This window comes from Leucopleurus acutus (assembly GCF_964270905.1).
Source record: "Leucopleurus acutus genome assembly, chromosome: 15".
NCBI classification, from domain to species: domain Eukaryota; kingdom Metazoa; phylum Chordata; class Mammalia; order Artiodactyla; family Delphinidae; genus Leucopleurus; species Leucopleurus acutus.
Genome location: NC_139157.1, coordinates 1,474,137 through 1,499,456, shown reverse-complemented (window position 1 = coordinate 1,499,456; position 25,320 = coordinate 1,474,137).

Sequence of the window (25,320 nt, the reverse complement as noted above, 5' to 3'; positions counted from 1 at the left end):
AATTTTCTCATCTCCCCATAATTTTGAAGCCTCTTATACTTTTCTCTGGCTTTTTATTCAACCCTAAATCAAATGATCTGCTTCTTTCCTCAGATTTTTGAGTGATTGCTTCATAAAAACATAGGTACTGTTATCTACATCTGGGAATTGAATTCAAGCTTCATAGATACTCTTTAAATGAGGTAGAATAGCTGCTTTGAGTTTGAATTTTAATTAAACGGAATGGATATTTATTTAATTAAGACATGTATCAGTCTTAAGCAGACTCACAGAATGATAATCGGTATAATAATAAACAAATTATTTAATCATAAATGTCAATAGTCCATCGAAAAGGAAGGATGGTATATGCTTCCTGATATCAGAATTAAGCATACTGTTTCACTTGGGCGGTATAGTGTCTCTAAGTTTTCTATTTAATTATGCAAACACTTTTAATCTTCTGGGAACAGTAACATTTAAAATTCACCAGCAAATAAAATGAAATAAAAATAAAACAAAGCAGTATTTTTTCCAGTAACCAAATTGACATAGGTCAGATGTTTTGTTTCACTATGCAAAGAACATGGGGGGGTGGGTCTTGTAAATATCATTAACTCTAGTTTTCCAAAAAGGCAGATCTTCTGTGAAAACGAGTCGTGGTGTAATATCAAAAGCAGCAAAGGCGCATCTGTGTGGCGTCCCACGGTGACAAGTGAAGTAAAACGCGTTTTACTACTTGACTGTCTGGGGCTCATCACCTCCCAGCTCCAAGGTGCCAGGAGAGCTACCCATTGGGCCCACTGGACACACAGAAGCAGTAGCAAACACAAAGGAGGTGAAGGGCCCGGATTCAGCACACTCCCGCGGGGGCAGGCAGCTGTTGTTACTATTAGTTTTGTGTTGGGTAATATTATCTTCCCAGAAAGGAGTTTAAGAACTGCCTGCTCTGATCTTCATTTGGCGACTGAGCTTGGCATTTCTCTGTCTCTCCCGGTGCTTAAACTCGCAATGAAAATCCCTTCAGCAAACACTGCCGTTGCTCTGTGAGCAGCGTGAAGAATCCATGTTTTTGGAATGCAAGCTACACCCTCTCATCTTGCAGTTTTGTAGGCATTCTCCAATTAGCTCCCTTTTAACTGTAAATGGAAGGAAGACAGGAAATAACCCTTCCTGGCACCAGCTGAGGACTCTGCTGGAGGCTCAGTCCTTGGAAATGTTGCTGTGAGGCACCTTAATAATTGTAGCAGGAGGAAACTTTGTCCCCCAGCCTGCGCAGACACAGGCTTCTTCACGAAGCCATCCGTGACTTTGCGATGAGGCACTCCATCTATTTACGCGCCCTCCACTGCGCGGGGCGCATTCCCACCACTCCTGATCTCACTTCTCTGTACCCCATGTTGCAGGGCAAAGAGCATCTTGATCGATTCTCACAACCAGGCTGTCAGTAGGAGGGTTGTTTTATCATCATCGTCCTACCAAGGAGCAAACGGACCTCCTGAGGGGACACGTGGTGCCCCAGGCCTCTGGTGGGAACTGGCAAATCCGTGGCCAGGCTCCGGGTTCAGGACAGCACAGACTGAACGTCCGAGAAGGCGTCTCATACACACTGATGGTTTTTCCCATTATTTTTATACGAGAAGAAGAAACTCCAGTTTTGCTTGGTTTTACTTCCTTCAGGGAGACAGGACTCTGTGCCTGCTTTCCTGTGCCCAGAGGAATAGACAGGGTACGTGTCCTTCTACCCCAGAGCTGCACATGCTGTGTTCCCTTCCTCCCTCCCTCCCTTCCTCCCTTCCTCCCTCCCTCCCTTCCTTCCTTCCTCCCTCCCTTCCTTCCTCCTTTCCTCCCTCCCTCCCTCCCTTCCTCTCTCCCTCCCTCCCTTCCTCTCTCCCTCCCTTCCTTCATTCCTTCCTTCCTTCCTCCCTTCCTTCCTTCCTCTCTCCCTTCCTTCCTTCCTTCCTCCCTCCCTTCTTTCCTCCCTCCCTCCCTTCCTTCCTTCCTCCCTCCCTTCCTTCCTTCCTCCCTCCCTTCCTTCCTTCCTCCCTTCCTTCCTCCCTCCCTTCCTCCCTCCCTTCTTTCCTTCCTTCCTTCCTCTCTCCCTTCCTTCCTTCCTTCCTCCCTCCCTTCCTCCCTTCCTTCCTTCCTTCCTTCCTCTCTCCTTCCCTCTCTCTTCCTTCCTTTCTTTCTCTCCTTCCCTTGCTTCTCCCTTTCCTCCTCCACTTCTTCTTCTCCGTCTCCCTCTCCTTCTTCTCCTTCTTCTTCTTTCCTCCCTTCCCCTCCTCTCTCTCTGTGTGTCTCTCTCCCCCCGCACCCCATAGCCTAACTGTAGTTCATAATCACTACCCAGTCTTTATATGAGAGGTTTGAAATGTGAGAAAACTTTGCCCCTGCGGCTGTCCAGGGAGTAACCTCTCCTACCAATTACCATAAAAACACCAGCTAAAACCAAGGACTCTGAACTTAGCCAGAGCTGCTGCATTAAGGAGGGAAGTCATAGTTTAAGAAGCCTCCTGCTGGCTGAGTTTCCTCTTTTAGCTCCTGGCTTTGACCTGAAGGCTGCCCAGGCTAGGAACTGCCCAGCTGACATAAACAGTGCATTTTTAGACAAACTCCATCTATCCGTCTGAGGACCAGGAAGAGGATCTCCTGCAAGAATAAGAGTGTGGGAGAAAATCCCTTTTCTTTTCTTTTTCTTTTTTTGGTTATCTCTTCTCTCTCCTGACCCTGTTCTTTTGGTAGTTGAAGTCCCAGGGCTCCGTGAGAACCTAAAAACTTAAGAGAAAATTTGTCTTTCTGGCCAAAGGAAATAAACTTGATAAAAAGGACCTAGTAGTTTAAGAGTATGAAAAATACTCATTATTTATTTTTCCTTCTCTTGCCTCTGGCACACCAAGTGGTCCTTCACAGGCACCTCCAACCCCGAGGGAAAACACAGTGCGGCCCTGGGAACTGGGAAGGATCTCAGGGAAGGGAGCCCTCCAATTCTGTGTGTGAAGTGACACAAATCCTAGGCTCATCTCTAGACTGAACATGTGCAGAAAAGACCCAAAGCATCTTAACAAAGCACCAGACTCTGGGCATCAAACCATGACGTAAACCACAGCCCATGTCCCGGGTAGCAAGGTGGCATGATAGTGAAACTGGGATACTGCCCATAAAGGTAAGACACTTCCAAAATAACTGAGTTGATTGCTTGTTAAAAGTGATGACAACGACAACAACATTTAGTATTTTCCAGAAGATTTTAATGGGAGCCAGAATTTCATAACATAATATTTTAAAATGTCCAGGATACAATCCAAGAACATTTGGCATACAATAAACCAGAGAATTAAGACCAATACTCAAAGGAAAAGACAATCAACAGATGCCCATCTCAATGTGACCCATATGTTGGAATTGTCAGACAAAGACTTCAGGTCTTTGTCTTCAATGCAGGTCAGTTCAGGTCTTCAGGTCAGCTACCATAACTATGCCCTTTGAGATCAAGGTAAACACTCTTGAAATGAATAAAAGTGAAGTTCTCAGGAGAGAATGAGAAACTATGAAAAAAAAACAAATGGAAATTTTAGAACTAAGACATGCAATATAATAAAATTGAAAAATCCCTGGATGGGCTTGCTAGTGGAATGTAGATGGTAGATTGAAAAGTCAGAGAATTTAAATATCGATCAATAGAAATCATTCAATCTGAATGACACAAAGGAAGAAAACAATTGAAAAAATTAACACAGCTTTAGGAAGCTGTGGAATAATATCAAAAGTCTCACACTCACAACACTGGAGTGCCAGAGTGGGGACAGAAAGAGTGATGCTTGGAGAAAAATTATTTGAAGGAATAATGGCTAAAACCTTCCCAAATATGGTTCAAGACAAAAATTTATATATTCAAAAATTCAGTGAACTACAAACAGAATAAACTCAAAGAAAACTGTGCCTAGATGCAACCTACTTGGGATGCTGAAAATTAAACATACAGGAAAATATTTGAAAAGTGAGAAAAATAAAGTTTTTCACTAAACACATATGAACCAAAGTGTTCTCATTTAAAAAAAAATCATCTGTTACTGTTTACTTTTGCATAAGACATTTAAATCAACAAATAAAGTGGAAGAAAGGGCATTTTGGCTCCGGAAAAGGATGTGCAAAACATGAAGTAAAATAAAAATTAGTGGGCAAATTATCTAAATATTTGGAACCTCAAGCAAATATTTGGTTTGATTTTGAGGCAAATAAACGACTCGGTTGCTTCTTTTTTTATCCCCTCTGGTTCATCATCTGTGGCGATGACCAACAAACGAAAACATTGTAAGGTGAGTGATGAAATATAATCGGGGTGGCTGAAGAAATTGCCTGTATACTTCTGAAAGCCAGGGGGACTTGGAAGCTTATTTAAAAATGATCATGGCACCAACTGCTTCATTCTCTAACTTACGTGATAATCACGGCATTTCTCAATTGAAACCTATTAACATCCTGGGATGAAATCAAGGCTTAACATTAGTTCATTGTTAACTAGTTCAGCCTGAAAAATGTGTCTATGATACTTAGGATTTGTGTGGTCCCGAATGCAATCTTCTGCTCTTGTACGAACGGCCCTACGTGTCCTTAGAGGACATTGTTTCTTCATGTATCACAAATAGTGATGGTGAAATTCCCAGTGATTTAGCCGTATGGTCCATTATGTACCTGAAATCAGAACGAATCTGCTAGGTGTGTAGCATAGAACTACCGACTATATGAAATGAGGTTCCCCTTGTTGACTGAAGGCATTTTACTAGCACATATTCTTTATGTCTTTTTGAAATGCCAGTTTCCAAATTCCTAAAACTTAGCACAAAAGAGGAAAGTACTATAAAGGTGAAATGTGCATAGAAGTTTAAAGAGAACATAGATGAGAGCCTTTATTTGTAGACACGTGGGTAAAATGGAATTTAATTGTATCTTCATTTATACTGGAGTCCATTTAAAATCTCCACAGGCCCCCTTAGCACCTTAGGTCATGTTTTAGAAGGTCATGGTTTGACCTCTAACATATGTAAATCCAAAAGAAATGAAGCAAGTTATAACAATGGTTTACTCTCATCCAAAGAAGAAAGAACAGGTAATTTATGATCCACTAAATACAGGCTGAGAAGAGAAAGAAAACTATCTCTGTCATCAAAATACAGTTAATATATGTCCTAATTACATCAACTTGATAAAGCATGTGTTCATAGCTTTGGAGATGGTAAGAGCATTTGATCATTTTATATCCACTTTTGCTGCTTTTAGTGGTATTTTAATAATAAAAATAGGAAATGGGTATACTCAAGGATCTTTAAATGCTTTTTATCATATTTTTCCTTTTTAATTCTTATAAAGGAGAGCATCTGAACAAGGACTTAGTGATTTTACCACTGAAATGAGGAGATAAAACTAAGAATTCCATGTTTATTTTGAGGAAAGCAAGAGTGACTAGTAAGTCTGCCTTAACGGTGTCTTAATTTCACTCGGCTGTGTAGGAGAGGATGGTATGGTCCTTGCCCAATGTTTTGCATTACACTGCTGGAAACAAACACAGAAAGCCCTATTTTGAAAATATTTATGCATCAGTTATATTGCTTTTGGAAACTGTGAAATTTATGCCAGTTAGTTATTAAAGAAGGCTCACTTTACTTTTTTTCCCTCTTTTCCCACAGCCCAGAACCAAAATGTGTACAATAATTCACTTCTCTATGCTGCTCACACAAGGAAAGTGACAGTCTTTACTCAAAAAGAGTTTTCTCACTCTGTGCAAATACATTTCTAATATTTTAGTCATGTTGTCATTTCTACCGAGTCTGAAATTTCTGAGAAGTCATCTGAGCAATAATCCTTGTTTATATTGAATAAAGTCAAGTTGGAAAGATATATAGCAAAAACAAGGTTGACATTTGATAGGCATTGATTATGACTTTGGCAGCAGTTCATCGTGAAAGAAATCAGAATATTTCTATTTTTGTAGACATGGATATATACGAATCTATATATTTTCAGTTCTTGCACTCAAATTGATCTGTCAGCATTTTTAAAGTTGCTAAACTAGACTTTCAGTAGAGAAAATGACTGGTGAAGTCGAGGAGAATGTGTAGAGCACAAAATAATGCTGTTATGTATGATTTGAAACCCATATTAAGGTGTTAATAATAATTCACCTTGTTAAATCTCTTCAACCCATAATTACCTTATATCTTGAATCTCATCTGAAATTTCTTTTCTAGCCTAAATTGCAGAACTACCCAAAGAAAAGCAGAGTAGATCACCCAGCTGTTAGGAGAGTTTCCAGGACAGGACAGAGGAGCCATCAGAGACCCCTCAATCCAGGAGAATTACAAACTGTGCAGGTCATTCCATAGGCCACAGGGCAAAGAATTATCGTACAAATCTGCTTCCAAAGAGATTCCAAAAGCTGGCATCTGTGCCCAAGAGGGAGCAGCGCGAAGGCTGATGAAGCTCACATTCCAGCTGTGACTCACTCCCTAGAATTCTCTTCTCCGTCCATTGCCTTTTCTCTCAACGGGTCCCTGGGCTTCACTGAGGGTCTCAGGAAGCATCCACTGAGGGCACAGTATAACTCAACTATAAAATTGAGTCGAATTCTTACTTTGTTTTCTGAAGTGTAGTTGATTTACAATGTTGTTAATTTCTGCTGTACAGCAAGGCGATTCAGTTTTATACATACATACATATATATATATATATATATATATATATATATATGCACATTCTTTTCTATATTCTTTTCCATTATGGTTTATCACAGGTTATGGAATAGAGTTCCCTGTGCTGTACAGTAGGACCTTGTTGTTTATCCATCTATATATGTAATAGCTTGCATCTGCTGACCCAAACTCCTAATCCGTCCCTCCCCCACCCACCTTCCCCCTCAGCAACCACTAGTCTGATGTCTATGTCTGCGTGTCTATTTCTGTTTCATAGATAGGTTCATTTATGTCATATTTTAGATTCCACATATAAGCAATATCATATGATATTTGTCTTTCTCTGTCTGAATTACTTCACTTAGCATGATTATCTCCAGGTCCGTCCCTGTTGCTGCAAATGGCATTATTTCATTCTTTTTTATGGCTGAATAATATTCCATCACACATATGTAACACATCTTCTTTATCCATTCATCTGTTGATGGGCATTTAGGTTGTTTCCACGTCTTGGCTGCTGTGAATTCAAATTCTTCCCTTTGAGCTCCAACATAAGCTTCTGAAAACTGTGGTAGGGCAATGACTCTGAAATCCCAGGCTTGAATTTGCAAGAGCTCTACATTCTGAGACTCCATCAGTGAATCCAGGAATAAAGCTCAGCACAGAGCGTAGGTTGTACAGGTTGCAAAGCCAGGCTATCCTGCTATCACACACTGGACAGGTGTCTTCCCAGAGCGGGAAGGAGGGGCCTGGGGGCAGGAAGAGGGCTCGGGACAGGTGAGTCCCTGAGCGGTGGCCCTGCCTGCCCTGTCTAACCTCCAGCCCCATGGCACTCTAGATAGAGGAGCCCTGCCTTAGAGAGGCGGGGACGGAAACCGTCTAGCACAGGGCAGCGGGAAGCAAGCCTTAGAAGAGACGCCTCTGCCCCCTTGGTGTGGTGACCACAGCAAAGAAGTGACCACACCAGGGTCTAGGCAGAAGAGCTGAGATGGTCCTACTGCAGTGGCCCTCAGAGGGAGACAACGGAGAATCCCCAGGACAGTTCACAGCTTTGGCAGAAATGGAGACAGATGACCAAAACCAGAGTGAGAATTCCTCTCAGTGGCTCTAGGATGGTAGCAAACCAGACATTTCTCCCCACTGAAGGCACACAGAAGATATACAAGCCCCTTTGGAACATACAGACCACACCCTGGGAGGAAAAACAGGAGCCAGTCTCTGAATCAGCTAAGTTCAAACTGGAAATGACTCAGGGTCCAATGACTTGGTAGTTTTTACTTGGAAGTGAGTAGGTTAGATTTTCTGCCACAGGAGATTATGTGACTCAGTTGAAAATCACACTCAGATTTAAAAGAAAATAAAGTTCCTTTTTAAAAAACAAACCTGAGGTTGTAGCTCTTGGGAATACTGCACTGGCTACACGTGATGTTCTGTGGCCATCCCCACATGGAGCATTCACCAAGGGCTTGTTTATTGTACGTAGGGTCAACCAGAAAAGGGAGGAAGCGTTCTCAAAACGTCTCCTGTTGCAGGAACTAGGAAACCCTCCAGAAATCCTGAGTTTATCCTTCTTGATTAGGACGTTAGCCACATGTGCCAGAAAAGGTTGCCTCTGGCTTCTGTGAAGCCCTGAGGCAGGATTGTACGGCAGCCCTTTTGGGACGGTAGAGGTGCTCCACAGCTAACATACTGAACATCTGAAATGTGCCCAGTGTACCTGAGAAGCTGAATTTTAAATTGTATTTAATTTTACTTAAGTGAAGTACACATGTGGTGCATGACCTCCATGTTGGACAGCACGGCAGAGGACTGGGTTCTTATCCGTCAATTCTGTACGTGGCCAAGATTGTGACTGTGTTCCTTCCTTTCCTTGGTAATCTAGTTCTCTCTTCACTGTCAGGTTGATGTAAAGGATGTCAGGCTACCATCTCGGTCTTCTTTCTGGATCCGTCGTGTCTGCGCATCAGTTGCTTGCTGGGCTGACCCCAGTAGGAAGTCTGGACACCTGGGTGGGTGTGCTGATCCAGGGCTGAGCGCTGTGGTGTAGATATCTCTGGGGTTGGGCTGGGCTCCAAGCCATGAGGCTTAGCAGAGCTGCAGAGGGAAAGCCAAGCACAAGAGAGAATTGCAGTGAAAGTGGTGGTGAAGTCTTGTCTGCTGTGTCCTGGAGGCCTACTTCTCCTTCTGAGCTGCTTGGTCTTGTGTAACTGAAAATATCAAGATAGTTACACGGGCTGGGTATTTACATCATGGTCATTGCTCTGGTTCCTTGAGTCCATTCATGCAGCCGTGATGTGCAGTGTCTTTTTTTTTTGCGGTACACGGGCCTCTCACTGTCGTGGCCTCTCCCGTTGCGGAGCACAGGCTCCGGACGCTCAGGCTCAGCGGCCATGGCTCACGGGCCCAGCCGCTCCGTGGCATGTGGGATCTTCCCGGACCGGGGCGCGACCCTGCGCCCCCTGCATTGGCAGGCAGACCCTCAACCACTGTGCCGCCAGGGAAGCCCTGGACATTTTTTTAAGATTTATTTTTTATTTATTCATTTAATTTATTTTTGGCTGTGTCGGGTCTTAGTTGCGGCATGCAGGCTCTTCACTGTGGCGTGAGGCTCCAGGGCGCGTGGGCTTTGCAGTTGTGGAGCATGGGTTCTAGAGTGTGTGGGCTCTGTAGTTTGAGGCACACGGGCTTTAGTTGAGGTGCAGGAGCTCACTAGTTGTGGTGTGCGAGCTTAGTTGCCCTGTGGCATCTTAGTTCCCTGACCAGGGATCGAACCCGTGTCCCTTGCATTATAGGTAGATCCTTTACCACTGGACCACCAGGGAAGTCCCTAGCTGGACTTTTCAAGTTACCCAGGAATAGATGTCTTAATAAATCTCCCTTTATGAGGGAAATAAATATTGTGCCATTGATCACAGCATGATGTCTACAGATGGGATTGTGTTTAAAAGTAGATAAACAAAATCTCAATTAACCACCACAGCATCTTAAAGGTTTAAGGAATTCTCCAACATCTTCTGTCATGAAGATTTGCAAAGTAGTCTGGTTCTCCCTCTTCTCTTGTCTTCAAGAAAATTCTAGTCAGACTTGAAAAGAATCACAAAAGGCAGACAGTGAGATGGAGGAAGGTTGGTCGCACCCATCTTTTCCCGTATTCAGGACCTTTTGGGGTTGATGGTATAGATGTGAACCTGAGGATATTTTTGACAGTGGATGGAAAAACCAGACTCTGCTTCCCCCTCTCCTACGGCTCCTTTGAGTCACCTACTGGGATGTGGGTGGCACATTTATGGTTCAGGCAGCCTCAGGCCTAATAAGGTCATGGACTTTAGTTCCCCAGTTTTATGCGGAAGGGGGAAAACCACACCTGGGAAGAAACCAGAAGTGGAAATTTCAACTCGTTGTGGCCCAAGCATGGAAAGAGTTAGAAGGGAGGAAAAGAGTAGCTATGAATACCATCCACAGGGAGAGAGTCAAGGCCCAGACTCATCAGGACATGGCATCAAAGATGATCTGAGTGGGAGGGTTCAGGTAATAGTTCAGGTCAGGGGCCTGAGGCTGAGGCTGAAACCCATTCACCGTAGGCTGGAGGTTCATCACTGGGGAACAGAAGGAGCAGAACTCAGTTGTCTACCTGTCTAGACAGGCGGGCAGCAAGTAAAATCCGCATCATTTGGGCGAAGGCTTAACGTTAGGTTCCAGACTCCAACGGGACTGAGCCGACATGATGCTGGGTGGGAATCAGTGTTAAGAAAATGCCTTGCAATGAGGGCACAACTTAGCAATAAATGTGTCAGATTAAGTTATCCCATTTAGTGGTGGGACCGTGGCTGACGGGCCCCTTGTTTTGTGTAGAAAAGACTCAGGAACCAGTGGGGTTTGAATATCAGCAGACAGACACCATAAACTCCTTTTTGGAGTTTGGAAAGAGGCTGATACAATTGACTAGGACAATCAAATTACAGAACTGAGGAAGTGGAGAGCCTCATACCTGTGGGTTTGTTCATAAACCCTGACGGGCACTTCATGTCAACTACACCATCCAAGGTCAAACCACCCCAATGGTTTGTGGCCATTCCGTGGGGTCAGCTGCATACAGTGGATGTTTTGTCTCCATTAAGATGTTATTCTTCCTGTAATGTTCAACGTGGCAGTAACATCTAAATTTCTAAAAATGAAGTCATGAATCACCACAGTATGATTTTTTCCTACAAAATAAGTTTCCCAAGTTGTTCTGAAAAATCTTGAACGTTTTCCTTCCTTTTCTACTAGGTCATATTTCTTTGTGTGGTGTTTTTCCATTACATTTTCTACTTCAGATCACTATAGCAGTGTTTCTTCAATTTAAATAGTAATGTTCTGTCAATTTTAGTTGTATTCTTCAGCTTATCTTTTGAGATTAAACTTGCATACAGGGAAGTGAGGACTTGACAAACAAATACACCAGTGTAATCATTACTCCAATCAACATATAGAACCTGTCAATCACCCCAGAAAATTCCTTATTCCTAAATTTAAGTCCATCTCCATCCTCCATGGTCATCCACAATCCAGACTGCTGTCATTGTAGATTAGGTTTCCTTGCTCTTGAACTTCATACAAATGGAAGCATCCAGTATGAACTCTTCTGTGTCTGCCTTTCTCCACTCAATATAATGTTTTAGAGATTCAAACAAGAAGTTATGGGAATCAGTTCATTCTTTTTATTGCTGAGGCATGTTCCATTGTGTAATATACCACAACTTGCTTATCTATTTCATGGATGTTAGGGTTGTTTCTAGTTTGGGACTATTATGAACCCCATTTTGTGTAAGTTTTATTTGTGGATGGATGTTTTTATTTCATTTGGGTAAAAAAGATAAGAGTGAAATTTCTGCCAGTTTTCCAAAGTGGTACAACCATTGTAGACATCCATCAGCAGTGTGTAAGAATTCCAGTTGCCCCACAACCTTGTCAGCATTTGGTATTGCCAGACTTAAATTTTAGCCATACTGAGGTTAGTAGAATGGTATCTCATGGTAATTTTAATTGGTTTTTCTCTGATGATGAGTGATGTTGAACCCCTTTTCAAGTGTTTATTGGCAAATTTTGCATCTTCCTTTGAGAAGTGTCCAAGTCCTTTGCCCATTTTTATTAAGGTTCTTGGTCTTTTTATTATTTATTTTGGAAGCTCAATATATGTTCTAAATATGAAACATTTGTCAGATACATGCCTTGCAAATATTTTCTCCCAGTCTTTGATTTGCTTTTTCATTTTCTTAATTATGCCATTCAATGTACAGGAGTTTTTTGTTTCAATGAAGTCCAATCTACCAACTTTTATTTTTATGTGTAGTGCTTTTTGAGTTTGCTCTAAGGAACCTTCACTACTTTGAGGGATAAAAATATATTTCTCTCTTTTCTTCTGGAAACTTTAGTTTCAGCTTTTATGACTCATCTTGAATTCATGTTTGTAGGGATCTAAAGATGGCATTGTGGTTAATTTTTTCCATGTTCATCCAGATGGTGAAACACAATTTGTTGTATGGATCCCCTTCTCCTTCGAGCTACTTTAACGGTCATTGTCTCAAATATAACACCTTTGTAGTAAGTCATGAAATCACATAGTGTGACTCTCCCCACTTTGTTCTTTTTGAAGTTTGCTTTGGCAATTTTATTCCTTTGAATTGCTAAATAAGATTGAGAATCAACTTATCAATTTCTGAAAAAGTCTATTAGAATTTTCCAGAGATTGTGTTAAATCTATGGATCAATTTGTAGACAGTTGAGATCTTAAAAATATTGAGTCTGAAAATCCATGAATGTGGTATGTCTGTCCATTTATTTAGTTCTCTTCTAATTTCTTTCAACAATGTTTAAAAATTCTCTGTAAATGGGATTAATATCATTTTATATTTCAAAAGTTTCACTGTTAATATATTAAAAATATAATTGTATTTTGCCCCTTAGAAGTTGTTTCATTCTAGTAACTGTTTTGCTGATTTCTTGGTATTTTATTATTTTATTAAGTATTTTATTCTTAGCATTTTCTACATAAAGTGTTATCTTCTTCAAATAAAAGTTTTTCTTCTTCTTCTTTAATTTTTGTGCTTTTAACTTTTTTCACTGCCTTATTTCAATAGGAAGAGTTTTCAGAATAATGTTGAATAAAAATGACGAGAAAGGATATCCTTGTCTCCCAGATCCTAAGAGGAAGACACTCAGTATCTCATCATTACATGCAATGGTGTAGTGTATCCATTACAAAATATACGTAATAAGAGTTGTAGGTTTCCTGTTGATTTTATATATAATATTGGCATTGTTTTCCTGTATTTCAAGTTTGTGTGTGCTGAGATTTTTATAAGCAACACATTTATATTATTGAACTTATAATTTAATAATAAATCATTGGTGCTGGAGTTGTTAGATGTTTTGATTCTGATAGTGGCAGGATGACAATAATCATTTGCCAAAACACAGAATGATACACAGAGTAAATATTGCTGTATAAAAGTTATTCTTTAACAATAATCATAATAAAGAATGTTAGATTGTAGGTTTCTCATTGACGATTTTTATTTCATTGAGGGATTTTTGTCATGAATAGATTGAATTTTGTCAAATGCATTCTCTGAATCTATTGAGATAATCATATATTTAATTAAAAGAATCCAGACATAAAAGAGTAACTACTGAGCTCATATGAAGCTCAAGAGCAGACTTGAGCAGCTCAAGAGCAAACTCATCTGTGGTACAGAAATCATAAAACTTGCTTACACTGGAGGTGTACTTGACTAGAAATGGGCACAAGGAAATGTTCTGGTTTAATAGAAATGTATACATTGATCTTGGCGATGATTACACAAGTGTGTATATTTGTATACATTTCACTGGGATGAACTCTACTTGGTCATGATGTATTATCTATTTTAGATACTATGGGATTTAACTGTCTGATATTTTGTTAAAATTTTTCACATTTATGTTCCTGAATACAATTAGTCTGTAGTTTCCTCTCTCTCTTTCTCTGTATTATCTTCACCTAGTTTTGATATCAGGATAATGATAACCTCATAAAACAAGTTGAGAAGTATTCTCTCCTACTCTATTTCCTGAAATTTGTTTTTTAAGATTGGTATCACTAGACTGATTTCAGCCAGAGTTGAGTAACAGGGTCAGGATTTGCCCTTTTGCCTGAAACAGCCATTAAAAATTCAGACAGACAAACTACATAAAAAATGATTTTCAAAACAACGGGCAATGTTTTGAAAACAAGGCAATTCTGTCGTGGGAGAGTTTCTAAGCTGTGTCACAGGAACAAAAAAATAGGCAAAACCTGAAAGACCCCTGAGTTGAGGAGAAAAGGTTGACAGTTTGGTGAGACCAAGGCAACCAGAGTGCACAAGACTCAGTGTTGGAGACACACAGTCAACATATGCAGAGAGAATCCAGAGATCTGCAGAGGCCCTGCTTGAGCATTCCTCAGAGGACTAGTTAGTACATATGCACAAGGTTAAGAGTGAACCATCCAAAGGGATTAGAGGAAACAGTTGGTTGAAAGACACACATGGCTAGAAATTGTGCCTATTCCCACCAGCCACACTGGAAAAACTCATAATTCATGAGACATTTGTTAAAGTAGTCAGGGAAGTCTTGTTTCAGTAGTGGGTAATAATTATTCTTAGAATAAACACTGCCTCAGACTCACCTAATGAATCATAAAAGTGAGAGTAGAAAGGCTCCAACTGCTTGCAAGTAAATTAACTGCAACCCAGAACAAAGCTCAAGAATATTTACAAGAATTAAAAAGAATCTAACTCCCGATAAGGTAAAAAACACAATGTTTGATATCGAGTCAAAGATTACCAAGCCTGCAAAGAAACAGAAAGACAAGATTTATGATGAATGAAATTATTAATCAATTAAAACTAACCAGTAATGGAGACAGATGGTAGAATTATCAGAGAAGGACATTGAAACAATTACTGTAATAAAATTCAAATATTCAAGAATCTAATAAGAAGCATAAAAGATATAAAAAAGACAAAAGTCAAATTTTAAGAATTGGTAAATACAATGTCTGAAGTGAAAAATACACTAGATCAGATTAATGGCAGATTAGACATTGAAATGTAAAAGATTTAGTAAGCTTGAAGAGTTAGAAACTGCTTTTCCCCTCCAAAAAAATAAACACACACACAGAGAAAAAAGAATAATAAATAAAAATGGAAAGATCATAAGGGAACTGTGAGACATCTGCAAGTACACTAACAGAAATGTAATTGGAGTCATCAAAAAAGAAGATGGCTTGGGGGCAGAAAAAGTATTTAAGTAAATAACGTCTGAAATTTTTCCAAATTTAATGGAAATTATACACCCGCAGATCAAAGACGTTCAACAAATCCCAAGCACAAAAAATATGAAGAAAACTACGCTGAGGTACATCATAATCAAATTTCTCAAGACCAGTTAAAAAGAGAAAGTCTTAGTAGCAGAGAAAGAATATGTACAGGGGAGTGAGACAAGGATGAAACAAATTTCTCACCAGTGAAAATATTTGAAGAAATGATGGCTGAAAATCTCCCAAATTTGATGAAAAACATTAATTTGATAAGTTAAACTTGATTAATTTGATTAAAAACATTAACACATGCAAGAAGCTAAACAAATTTTGTTACAAAGCAGAAAGATCCCAAATAAATAACCTAACACCTACCTTAAGAAACTAGAAAAACACAAAGCAAGCTTCAAGAAGGAAATAATAAAGATTAGAGCAGACACAAACTACCATAAGTCACTCAAGAAGAAATAGAAAATCTGAATAGATTTTTAAAAAGTAAGAGATTAATTTTATAATCAGAAAATTTCCCACAAAGAAAATCCAAATTAGAGATTAGATCTCATTAGAGCCAAATGGCTCTAATGGTGAGGTCTACAAAATGTTTTAGAAGAATAAACAGAAATCTTTTATAAATTCTTCCAAAAAATAGAAGAGGTCTCATTCTATGAGCCCAGTATTACCTAGATCCCAAATGAGGCAAAGATATAACAAGAAAAGAAATCTACAGACCAATAACAATTATGAATATGAAATCCTCAATAAAATACTAGCAAACCAAATCCAGCAATACTCAAGAAAGAATTAAACACCATGACCAACTGGGATTCATCCCAGGAATGCAAGCTTGACATCTAAAAATGTATCAGTATTACACATTATATTAATAGAATAAAGAAATAAAACTACATAATTACCTCAATGCATGCAGAAAACATATTTAACAAAATGCTACACATTTTCATGATAAAAGAACTCACATAACTAGGAATAAAACAAACTTCCTCAACCTGATAAAGAGCATCTATGAAACACCCACAGCTTACATCATAGTTAATGGTGAAAAACTGGATGTTTTCTTCCTAAGTTTAGAAACAAGACAAAGCTGTCTACACTTGTCACCTCTATTAAACATTATACTCGAGGTTGTAGCCAGGACAATTAGGCAGAGTAAAAAAGCATCCAGATTGGAAGGGAAGACGTAAACCTGTCTCTACTTGCAGATGACATCAGTTTGTATATGGAAAACCCTACACACACACACACACACACACACACACTATGAGAGCTAATGAATAAGTTCGGCAAAGTGACAGGATACAAGAGAAATATATATGTTGGTTGTATTTGTATACACTAGAAATGATAAACCAGAATTGTGAAATTAAGAGAACAGTTATATTTAAAATAGCATTAAAAAGAATAAAATACTTAGGAAAATATTTAACCAAAGGAGTGCAAGACTTGTATATTGAATTCTACAAAACATTTTGAAAGAAAAGTTTAAAACTTAAATGAAAAGACATCCCATGTTCATGGATGGGAAGGCTTAATCTTTTTAAGAAGATAACAATCCCCAAACTGATCTACAGATTCAATGCAATACATATCAAAATTCCAACTGCCTTTTTTTTTTTACAGAAGTGTACAAGTCAATTATAAATTTAATGTGGAAATTAAAGAGACCCAGAATAGCCAAAACAATATTAAAAAAGAACTAATTCAGAGTACTCACACTTCCCAATTCCAAAACTTATTATAAAACTAAAATAATCAAGACAGTGTGGTACCCGCATGAACTTAGACATATAGATCAATAGAATAGAGTCAAGAGTCCAGAAATAAACCCATATATCTAAGGCAAATTGATTTTCAACATCAATGTCAAGACTGTTCATTGGCGGAAAATAGTCTTTTCAACAAATTGTGCTGAGGTAATTGAATATCCATGTGCAAATGAATGAAGTTGGGCCACTTTTCACACCATATATAAAGTTAACTCAAAATTGATCAAAGACCTAAATGTAAGAGCTAAAATTATAAAACTCTTGGAAGAAAACTTGGAGATATATTTTTAAAATCTTGGATTAGGCAACAGTTTCTCAGATATGATATCAAAAGCACAAGCAACAAAGAAATAAATTGGACCCCATCAAAATTAAAAATGTTGTGCTTCAAAGGACAAGATCAAGAAAATGAAAAGATAACCCACACAGTGGGAGAAAATATTTGCTATTCACCTATCTGATGAGGGTCTAGTATCCAGAATATATGAGAAAAACTCTTTCAAGTCAACAATAAAAATAAAGAGATCCAATGAAAATAGTTCAAAGGACTTGAATAGATATTGCTTCAAAAAACATACACAAATGGCCAATAAGCTCATGAAAAGAAACTCAACATCATTAGTCATTAAATGCAAATCAAAATCACTGTAAGATATTACTTACACCACTAGGATGGCTATAATTAAAGAAGAAGAAAAATAACGAGGTTGGCAAGGATGTGGAGAAATTGGAGCTCATACGTTGTTGATGCGGATGTAAAATGATGCAGTCTCTGTTTAAGACACTTTAACAGTTGCTCAGAAATTAAGCATAGATTTACCATATGACCCAACAATTTCCCTCCTTGGTGTGTATATATATATATATAGTGCCCCAAGAGAATAGAAAACATATGAGTGAATCCTGGCCTTCCGCCTAGCACAGTGCCCCAGGTCTAATGAGGATTCTCTCTAGCTTGAAGGAGGGCAGGCTGCTGCTTCTCTGTCCCTCAGCCTCTATGGGTAGGGGGACTTTTCCTTCCCTCTGATCCCTTCATCCTGGGTACTTAGAGGGCTTGGTGTGGGAAGGACAGTCCCAGGCCTCACTTCCCGCCGTGTTCTCCTTATTGATTCCAGCCTCCGTGTCAAGGCCAACGGCAGACGGGGTGATGGGGAGTGACAAGCTGACAACCCAGGAGTGACAAGCTGACAACCCAGGAGCTGGGAGCTCCTTCAGCTATAGTATCCTTCGAGCTGCAGAAAGAAGGCAGAGCTGTATGCATGTAAAATGTAAACGTACATTTTATATAAATGCATATGTAATACACACATGGCACTAAGCTGGGATCACAGCGGGCTGAGATGAAAGGAAATTTTCTCCTCAAACTTAATGGACTAATCTGTGTGATAAATACATATCTATTTCATAATCAGAACAAAATAAATGATAGAATTCCTCTGTTGAGCTGTCAATGCTCCTAGAAGTATCTCGGAGCACGTAGGCCACCTGAGCAAGGGCCGCAGGGTATTCTCAAGACCAGGTTTGCCACTGACTCATTGCAGACGAAACGCAGGAGGCTTTGTGGCAAGTGCAGGGACACTGTGATCCAACGGCCAGCGGCCTGGTGCAGGTGGCCCGGGATGCCAGGGCGTCCGGATGGTGGCAGGACAGGCTGGGGACTGCTGGGGAGGGGGGGCCTCTGGGGAAGGTCCCTCTGGGCCAGTCCCACCTGCGGGGACACACTTCTGGTGGAGGTGCTTTCTGGCAGGGGAATGGCCGGCAACCACTCCTGCCCTTCAGTCTCGGAGGACACGGTCCAGATCTCAATGACTCTGACTGCACTAGAAACACAGTTTACACACACGGCACGTTTGGGACAAATTATAAAAGCTCTTAACAACAAGTGCAAAACCTGACTCTTTTTAAATGCAGAGTTTAAACTGAATACAGCTAGCATCCCTTTTGAAAGGCTCCCTGTCTCTGGAACGCCGGGATGTCAGAATATTTATTCCAGGCTGCATTTTGAAGTGTTTCACAGGATGGAGCATGACTTAGTGTGATTCACTAATGAGAAAACATTTTCCAAGACAAAGGTCATTTCTCTTGACCATCAAAACTCAGAAGAAATGTAGCAGCTATAGACACACATTTTAGGGGAATAATTAGCAATGAAAGAAAAAAATAATCTGTCTTCTTGCCTCCAAAGTTCTTCAATGAGTTAAATTTAAATCCCTTCATGCGACAAGATGGTTATTCAGGAAAAAAGTGAAATGTGGTTTTGTGAACCTGTTATTCATTTTCCTAGGACATTTAAAAGTTAAAAGCCCAGGGGGCCAATAGTCCGAATGAGTCCTCTGGCCTGGGGAGGCCACGCCTGGTCCTCGTGGAGCTGAGACCACACCGGAAAGCTTATTTGGAAGTATCCCTCTGTTGATGCGCGGTGCCTGGAGTGCTCCTGGGAGGAGAAGGGGATTCAGGGCCCATGTCCTCCCATGATGCTCACACAGGGGCCTGGGGAATGGGGGGGTCGGCTTCCTCAGGGATCCTGCCGTCTCTGTGTCCATCACCCAGCTCAGTGTTCCATTTCCAGAAGGATGCTGGAAACAGCTAAAACATCTTGAACTTGACAATTAAACTACCCAAATGCCCAGCGCAGAAATGAGGTTGAACTTGGCTGAATTTGTCAAGTGCTTGCCTTGGCCTTAGATAAATGTCAATACTTTCGTTGTAGGTTTGGACGGCGCTTCACACCTAACACCCATGGGTGGACACAAAGCCCTGGCCAGGGTTGAACTGGAGAGGATGCAACGGAACTCGCTCTGTTTACGTGACTCAGAGTTGACCACTTTCTTTTGGGTATGTTTTTATAATTTCATCTCTCTTAATATCCACCAAGATATTCCTCATGTTCATTTTGTTTCTGAAAACTTTTGATATTTTGTGTGTTTTCACTTCAAAAAATTACTTAATACCATTTGATATTTAGTCTGAATAAACCATCCAATGTAAAGGAGCACTTGATCAAACAAAATACTTGAATATACAGCATTTTTTTCCACATGGTTTCCACACCCTTTCCTAAAACTGGATACAAGAATTTCCAATATTAAGAGGAGAGGTTTCTTTTCCCCTTTTGGATTTGAAGCTCCTTAAGACCATATGTGGTTTCTGAGATGAAAATCAGACTCAGAGCCTTTTGCTACTGCTGTTGGTGGGGACCAGAGGGCTAAGAAGAAAGGCCGAAATGACTTCTTAGATGTCAAAGAGCCCTAAGAAAACAATTTGATGAGCCCAGTGTAAATGCGTGGGAAGCACATGGATTGCATTTTCTGTAGAACACACAGGGGCTCACTCATCAGGGGAGAATATGCTCGACCAGGGTCTGAGTACAAAATGTTTGAAGGGCTGGGAGACTTAATAAGATGCGATTGGGCCCAGGTTCACCGAGCTGAGATACGAACACCCCTCTCTGCTAGAACTTATCAGACATCCGTGGGAGCTGACAAGTCATTTGAAGAATGCAAAGTCAGTACATATAAGAAAAAATTGAGCGAATGTAGGACCTGATCTGTAAGAGAATAAGGGGTAGATCGACACTGCGTGGCGGAAAGTCACTGAGGAGCTTTCCTTCTCCGCTGTCTTAGCCTAGGTGTAGTTGGCCTGTAAGCCTGCTCTTTCTTGTCAGAGGCCTGACGAGATGAGGCTGCACATTTATGTAATTTCAGGCATCTATGAATTATTGGAGTAAACAGAAGTCTTAACTATGCAATTCTTTCTGTCAGTGATTAGTGTTAGCGGAACGCCAGCCTTGAGCTACATTTTGGTGATTTCTGAGGAACAGGAGCTGACTGCCCACTCAGTGAGAGCAAAATAATACTTACAAGTTCTTCGACAGATGGATTAAGTACATTGACCACGTTTTTATAATTATAATGACTTTTATTTATGTGGTAAAAGCCCAGCTCGTGTGTGTGTGTGTGTGTGTGTGTGTGTGTGTGTGTGTGTGTGTGTGTGTGTGTGCTCTGCTTTCCCATTAGACTCTTACACTTTTATGTAAAATAAGAAGACGAAGATAATCCTGTGGTCAAAATGGACAGATTCTGCCCTAAATTACTGGTACCTGTTGAGTTTTTTAAAGGGATGAAATCTTTAAAATATAGGTAGAGTGAAAGCATTTTATGGTGAAAGCTAGTTACCCCCGAACTTATGAGTGTATGTAGACTTTCACCCATTTCAAAAAGGATCTAGATCACGGTCCTAATATTACCAGCCGTGTGCCTCCAGAAAATTCCACTTTTAATGGGATTATCTGGTAGACAAGTGGCTAACAGGGGTTCTGAGAATGTGCTGTATGTATTTCCATACGTGAACAGCTGGGTCTAGTCAGATAGGCATGAGACTCTGCAGAACTGTAATAGTTCTTTAAAGCCAACTAGTCTCGCATCGGGTAGCAAAGGCATGAGCCTGCCTTCACAGCGCTGTTCCCAGAACACAAGCCAGAGCCATCGCTGGCTTTGACGGCTGAAGTGGAGAGATGCCACCAGGAGAGCAGGAAGGCACGCCACAGTTCACGTGATGAGCAGACAGCTTGCTCTCAGCTCTCTGTTTTTCCAATAACTGGTTTTTATTCGTTCTTTCTGGCCAGATGCTTCCCTGTGTGTGGGATGGCTTCCTTCCCACCCCTCAGGAACCGATCACTGTCACCATGGCTTGTAGAGAATCACTGTGAGAACCAGTCTTTATGGGAATGCAGAAAATTAGAAATCTGGAGGATATTTTATAAGACTTCTAGTAGTTTCTATCTCTAGATAAGATGTGAATGGCAAGAGGCTGAGCCCTTGACATTCTCTGCTTCTAGTTCACTCACTGATGGGCTCCAGAAGGGCAGTAAGGAAAAGAAACACAAGTTAATTGAATGCATTTAGAACCTCAAAAGGCGCTTCACCCAGACCAATAGATTTTACTGTGCTGGTAGATGGAGTACGTGAGACTTAGCGAGACTGTGGTGTTTCCCAGTAGTGTGTGTGATCTATTCCACATCTAACCCGTTTCCATCCTAGATGTATTATCAGGATTTCTGCCAAGTGCAGGCAAGATTCCTGCCTCAGAACAGCCACTGGGACTAAAACACTTCTCTAGGCGATCCTGATCAATATATCCACATACCTCTCCCCTGACCCCTCACCTGACCACAGCTGCTTTGCCTGGGGTCGGGTTTGACCAGTGGCCCATGCAATGTCTTGATGACAGAACTCTACACGCAGCGGTGCTCAATCTGCACAGTGGGGAGGCTCACCCATCCTTCTTTTTCAGGACTTTTGAGTGAAAGAACCTATCAAGAGTCAGCAGCACAGGGGAGACATACACAGAAGACAGTAAGCAGAAACCATTTGGGGATAGACCTGAGAACTAAAATGTCACCTGCCGTATCAGTAAACTAAGGGTGTCGCAGCCATCAAGCCATCACGTTATAGCACCCTGACAGTGCCCCTGAGGAAACTCAGGATGAGAAAACACAGGATATTGGCCCCAGGTAGCTGAGGTGCATATCAAAGGAACGATTTCAATGAGCCCAAACTCTTGCATCTTCCCATACATAGAAAAGCGCTACATTCCTTAACTTGAGATGTTTGGTTTTCTCTAATTAACAGTAATCCTTTGATGTTCTGACTACCTGGTCTTTGCTGTAAAATCTCCTCTATATCCTGGCTCCCCCGTTGCCTCTTCTCAGCCATCCCTCAGAGCTGTCTTCTGGGCTTGAAGTTCTAAGAAAGTCTGCCAAATAAAACATAACTCTCAACTTACGTTGTGCATTTTTTTGTCAGTCAACAGACACAAGAACTAATCAGAAGCAAGTTTGAAATCAGAGTCAGCTGGTCATAGCAGAATAGAAACAAAAAAATACATGAATCGTCACATGGTGCAGTATTAGGTTGAGGCTAAATATGGCTGGTTCCAAGGTGCTTCCTGCTAGAGCCCCTGAGGCTGTAAGAACATCAGAAATGCTGTCCTGCTTCATCCCTCTGTCCAACAAATATTGATAAACACCTACTATGTGCAAGGCACAATGGCAAGACAATACTTGGGTACAGTAATTTATGTGAGATGTGGCCCCAGGAAGTGCAGATGAAGGAGCAAGGGTAATGAGATGGGGAGAGAGAACCATGCCGTGATGGAGGTTAATTGTAGAGGGTGCCTCCCACCACCTGTTCACATCAGTGCTCTGATCTACACCTTTTATGGGAATAGCATCACGTGAATTCGCTTTAGCCGGGTTGTTGAAATCTGTGAGGATTCATACGAACTTTTAAATAGTTTATTGAGATATAACTCACATGTCATACAATTCATCCAATTAAAGTATACAATTCAATGTTTTTCACTACATTCAAAGAGTTGTGTGACCATTCCAGTCAGTTTTAGAACTTTCTTTTCATTACAGAAGGAAACCACGGGTTCTATAGCTATCATCTTCCTTTTCCGCTCCCTTACATGTTTCTGCAGGACTAAACAACCACTAAAATGTGTTTAATTGCTCTGGCTAGAACCTCTAGCACAAAATAGAAGTGGTGCATCAGACATACCTGTCATGTTCCTGGTCTTGGGGTGAAAGCATCCAGACTTCCACCACTAAGTATGTTGTTACCTGTGGGGCTTTCATGGATGCCCTCTATGAGGCTGAGGTTGTTTCATACTATCCCCTGCATTTTGAGTGGTTTTTATTTTTTTAAGTCATTAAAGAGTGTTGGGTTTTTGTCAAATGCTTTTTCTGCATCTATTGCCATGATCATGTGGTTTTTGTTTTTTATTCTATTGATATGATGCATTACATCAATTAACTTTCAGATGTTGAACTAACCTTGTATTCCTGGAACTGATGCCACTTGGTCATGGTATACAATTCTTACATATTGCTGAATTCAATTTTTTAGTACTTTTTGTGTGTGCGTTTTTGCATTCATATTCATAAAGGATACTGGCCAGTAGTTTTCTTTTGTTGTGATGTCTTTGTCTGGTTTTGATTTCAGGGTAATATTGACCTTAAGAAGAACCCAAGAAGTGCTCCCTCCTCTCTTATTTTCTGGAAGAGTTTGTGAAGAGTTTGTATTAATTCTTCTTTAAATGTTCAGTAGAGGTCAGTGGTGAGGCCATCTGAGCCTGAGCTATTCTTTCTGGGTAGTTTTTTAAAAATTCTTATTATTGATTTAATCTCTGTGTTAGGATCATTCAGACTTTGTGTTTCTTCTTGAGTAAGTCTCTGCGGTTTGTATCTCTTTAGATACTTGGTTATTTCATCTAAGTCATCTGATTTGTTTGCGTCACATGTTCATAGTATCCCCTTGTTTTCCTTTTATTTTGTAGGGTTGCTAGATGGCCTCATTCATTCATGATTTTAGCAATTCCAGACTTTCTCTTTTTTCTTTTTCTTAGTCTAGCTACAGGTTTGTCAATTTTATTAATTTTTTTAAAGCACAAACTTTTAGTCTTATTGCTTTTTCTCTATTGTTTTCCTATTCTCTATTTCATTTATTTCCACCCTGATCTTTGTTATTTCCTGTTTCTGCATGTTTTATGTTTAGTTTAGGTTTAGTTTGCTCTATTTTGTCCAGTGTCTTACGGTGGAAGTTTAGGTTATTGGTTTGAGATCTTTCTTCTTTTTTAATAGTGGCTGTGAATTTCCTCAGGTGCACTGCTTTTCCTGAGTCTCATAAGCTTTGTTATGTTGTGTCTTCCTTTTTATTTATTTTTAAGTAAATTTAAATTTTAAGTAAATTTAAAATTTTCCTTTTCACACTAAGCAATTCTCCAGTTCTTGGTGGACATTATCAGTGGGTGTACATCCGTCCTGATTGTCTGAGAGGCTCCGAGGCAGGGGATGTTCAGCTGAGGGCATATAAAATGCGAATTCCCTCATGGAACGTTTCCGTCAACATGAAAGCAAGGAGGGAAGCAATGGGGCCTCCCAGCACCAAGCACAGATCGAGAGACGGGCCTGGCCTGGGATGAAATGCCCAGGACGGTGGCCCCTCACTGGCCCTCTGCCCTTCGCTCTCCTCTGAATGCTGTCCCTGGGGAGGGGGCTCAGCCTGCCCCAGGCCGTCCGCTGCTCAGGAAGGCGCCTTCTGCACGTTGTCAGGCCTCTGAGTCTGTCCATATTTGCTCACCTGGCCACAGCCCCACCACACGAACACCTTCCCAGGGCCCAGCTCTGCTTCCAGGTCAGATCTACCACCACCGTGCCCTTGCAAAGCCTCCCTGTGCCCCCACGCTTTCCAAACTCCTGTCTGGTGTTTATTCGGAGTCCGGTGGGCAAGAATGAACCTCATATTCATAATGGGCCGGGAGAGCTTTAAAGCTCAGGCCACGTTTATGGAAGCTACACTGTGGGGAAAAGCAGAGACCTTCTGTGTTCCCACCCCACACGCTTATGCACACACACGTGAGGATGTCGAATGAGCAGGGCCCAGCCTCAACCCAGGCGCCATGGGAAACATAAAGCCAGGGAAAGACACGGGGCATGGGGGACAGTGGGCTCCACCAAGGTGCTCTCCAGACAGACATCTGAGCAGAG